Here is a 4,030-nt window from a genome sequence, read left to right as displayed (position 1 = left end):
CAGCCGGGAGTGGCGGGACGCTGGTGCTGCCCGGTGGTGCGGCACATGGTGCTGTTACTTCTCTGCCAGCTCGCGGCGGGGGCTCCGAACCATCAGGGGGCGGCGGGGAAGTAAAGATAAACCGAAAGAAAAAAAAAAAAAAAGGAAGGGAAAAACCCCAAGCAAAAACACGTGTTTCCGCCCGGGATCGAACCGGGGACCTTTCGCGTGTGAGGCGAACGTGATAACCGCTACACTACGGAAACCCGCGCTGGTGCCTCTTTACGAGCGGCGCGTGATGTTCGCGCCCTCCTGCGCGATCGCCCCGGTGGCTGAGGCGACGCGTCTGTCCCTCGGCGCGTCCCTCACCTCACGGCAACCTCAAACAAAACCCACCCGAAACGGCTGAGAAACGCCGTGCGGGATTCTAAGTGATTAACGTTAATGAGCAATTAGTGCTTCCAGAGGCCTACTCACCTCAGAAGGCGGCTGAGGTGCGTGTCCCCGGGCTGCGTTTCCGTGGTGCTCCCCTCCGAAAGGGGACAGCCCCAAAAGGAATTTGCCGCTTCCCGCTGAGGGGGAGCAAGAGGGGCTCACCCCAAACCGGCATGCTCTGCTCTGGCACCCTGCTCCAAGCCATGGGGGCTGCCGGCAGGGCTGGGACTGGCCTCATTCTTCGGGCCCAGTTTCACCCTCCAAGCCTGGGCACATCCCCCGGGCCCACCAGCCGAGCCCGAGGCCGGGCGCAAGGTTGAGGAGAGCAGGACGTGCCGGCCACTTTTGAAGAAGCATCTTTTCTTCCCAAGGCAGCTGCCACCAGATGTCGGTAGAATAGTGGCAACAGGGAGTGCAGCTCCCTGCAGAGCTGCTCAGGAGGGAGAGGTTCCGGCCCAGGGGATTGGAAGAGGACCGGCCGTTTTCTGAGCAAAAGGGACAGACCCTTGGTGGTCCCCCTTTGCTGGGGCGAAGTTTTCCCTCCCTGCAAGTGAAGCTTCTCTAATGCAGAGTGAGCCAGACTCTGTTCTCATCACCAGTGTCTCTCCAAGGCAGCGGGAGCTGTGCAAGAGCAGGGTGACATGATGCCAGCATCACTCTGTAGTGAGTTTCCCATTGCTGAGGTTTTGGGTAAAGTCCCTGCTGATGATCCCAGATGGTTCTAGGAATATGCTAGTTCCTCTTCTTTTATCTTAATGCAGTGTTAACAACTCATACACCCATGGCAATTGTTCTTTTTTTTTTTTTTTTTTTAAACCTCAGCCCTTGGAATCAGCTGGCAATGTAAGAATGATTTTTCCAGGTTTTTTTTGTTTGTTGAAGTGTGTTTTATGCTCTGCTGACTGCAGAGAAAAGCTTAGAAGGGAGAAATGAATCATAAAAACAGATGAAAGTGAAAAGAACCTCACTTTTATTAAAACTTAATAACACCTAATTTTAATTCTACAATTTTGTAGCTAATCTCTTGATTTGGGGCCAAAAGGGATGGAGAGGAGGTTTTCACATGTCCTTTAACTCCGGCACTTGCCAGTACTTTATTCTGATCTGGCTTGCAGTAAGGATTAGAACATTACATTAAAGTCCATGACAAACCTGAAGCCTTGGGACTTGTTTGCTTCACGTTGCTGTTAAACATCCCAATGTTGCACTCTTTTTGCCTGCAGCTGGCAGAGCCTGCAGGAGAGGACTCTGGTAGCAACCTTTGCACTGTGCACCAGCTGAGTGCTCTGGGGGCAAATCTAATCAATAGCTGGGGGCAAAGTCCTCTCCCTAGAGCAGGAGGAAGTGGATCTGTAAGTGACCCAAGACCATCAGTGGAAAGATTCAAATGCTTTGGGTTTGGTTTTCTTCCGCAGACCTCTTTCAATCTGGTGATCGGTGCAGAAAGGAGAGCTGCAAACCAGACAGCGCCAGGGAAGAAGCTCTTGGAAGGTACCAGTGGGAGGCAGAGGCAACAATTAGATTAAAGACATTGTGGTGCCAGTGTTAACTCCCAAACCTGCATAGTTAAGATATTGTGGTGGTCCCTCGTTAAGGCACCACTGGGCTCTGGTAGTCTTGAGACATACGGTGTAGATGGGTTGCGGCCTCTAGATCCTCCTCGCATGGGCCGATCTGGCTTTGAGGGCCCAGACAAAGCTCCCTCTTCATGCTGGTTGCTGCTTGCTGGAATGGCTCCCAGGGATGTTCTTGCTTTTCTTACAAAGATCCATTGTCAGTGACTGCTCAAACTTTGCCCCGCAGGACAAAGAGACTGGCAGCATTTCAGTCTCCCCTCCAGCCCCTGACCTATCCCACTTCCTCTGCTCCCAGGACTTACCACCCCTGCTGCACTGCTCCTGTGTGAGAGCCCTCTCTGCCTCACCACCCCCCCGCCAAGGACAGTCTCTAGAGCGGTAGGAAGGACTGCCACATAAATACCCAGGAAAAAGAAAGCAGGGGGCTTATTTGGAGGTGAAGGATGGATATTCTCTACTATTGCTATTATCACCAGCATCTGCCCTTTCTGAACAAGGGAACCCTCCCCCAGCCAGCCTTTTCACCAGTGCGCTGAAGGCGGCCATGCTCTGCTTTGTTTGCCTGACACGCTGCGATGGCTGCAGAGTCCCATTCTCCCCTTTTCCTCCCTCCACTCTCTAAACAGCCTGCATGGCTGTTACAAGAGAGGGGAGCTTGGAGCACTGTCGAGCAGGAGAGCTGACAATCAGGACTGGGAGACAACGCTGCCTTGCACAATACCCCCCCAATTAGCCATTCATTTCTGCTACCTCTGAAATGGGGAGCACAGCCCTTGTGCTGGGAGATAAAACAAGAACAGCTTCAATAGCACTGATTTAAATTAGGTCAGGCTAGCTTTTGTGTGGCAGGGACCACACAATAGCAGTCACACGACTGTGGAGGGGAGCAGCATAAAGGAAAAGAGGCCAAGCAAGTGGCACAGATGCTAGGAGTTGGTGGGTGCTGGGAGATGAGGGGTGTATGTACATGAGTGATAGCAGAGGGGCAGACACTCCAACCAGTGCGTGATGCTAATACATAAAAGGGGGCACATGGTCAGCAGGGGACAGAGAGGTCAAATACTGCCTCTGCAGACACAAAATTATCAGCTAGTTCTGCCACACCAAGGGATGTGAGAGCACAGTCATGCATCCTGGGAAACTGGTCTTTAATCATAACTGGTTATGAGGCAAAGGGATGACAAGGATGTTGACCCATAACATCCTCCCTCAACACTAGTACAAGCCCTGCCGATCGTATAGGGGGGAAGGAGGGCAGAGACTCGGGGGCCTTTGTACTAAGGGACTTACTTCTTGTACCTCAGGCCCCCCTCTTCCTCTTGGCAAAAAAAAAATAATTGCAAAGGGACGGTAGTTTTTCTGGAGCACACAGCAAGTCAGGGTATGATAGGTATGATGGAGCCCCAGAGACCTGGGTTGCAATCCCCAGTGTTGACCAGGGTTTGCAATTGCTTTCCCCTGTAAGTTCATCAAAAGTCCACACCTAGCCTGAACACCTGACATGCTATGAAATCCTACACTCGGTTCTTTATCGATTGGTGGGTTTAGGGAAAAATCAGCAACTCCTTCAAAATGATCTCTTAACCCCAGTTCTCAAAGACATCTATCTGAGTGTCTGCCTGCCTTCAGAGAGAGGTCCTGGAGACAGCTGCCCAGGAGAATATAAGCACTGGAGACTAGTCCCAGTTCTCACCCCAATATCATTAATATTCGTACTGCTGTTATTACAATAGTTATGCAGATGTTCATGTTTATCTGGCAGTGGGAGAACATGAGAGCAGCATGCTTTCTTTAGCAATAACAGCTTGCTCAGAGCTATCAATAAGTGCCTGATCTTTTCAGGCTGGGCTGAGCAAGCTGTTGTCATGGTCTAAATGAGTTTATGCAGGTAAGTCCATATGCAAAGGAAGGTCAGGTAAGTTTAAAAGCAAGAGTTCACCCCTGTAAATCTCCCAGGCGGAAACCTCTCACACTGAATGGTCTCTTGTGACCCAGATTGGACTCCTACAGGTAACACTTTGCTACCGTTGGCCAAAGAG

General features: G+C 51.2%; 1 non-coding gene across 1 annotated transcript; it reads right to left on the bottom strand.

Moving 5' to 3' along the window:
* Positions 1 to 172: 172 nt before the first annotated feature.
* Positions 173 to 245, bottom strand: TRNAV-CAC (transfer RNA valine (anticodon CAC)). The gene has a single exon. It is a non-coding gene; the product is annotated as a tRNA-Val (tRNA).
* Between the last annotated feature and the right edge of the window lie 3,785 nt (positions 246 to 4,030).

Source organism: Buteo buteo, chromosome 10, assembly GCF_964188355.1.
Source record: "Buteo buteo chromosome 10, bButBut1.hap1.1, whole genome shotgun sequence".
In the NCBI taxonomy this organism is placed as follows: domain Eukaryota; kingdom Metazoa; phylum Chordata; class Aves; order Accipitriformes; family Accipitridae; genus Buteo; species Buteo buteo.
This window is presented reverse-complemented; position numbering and strand designations above follow the sequence as displayed.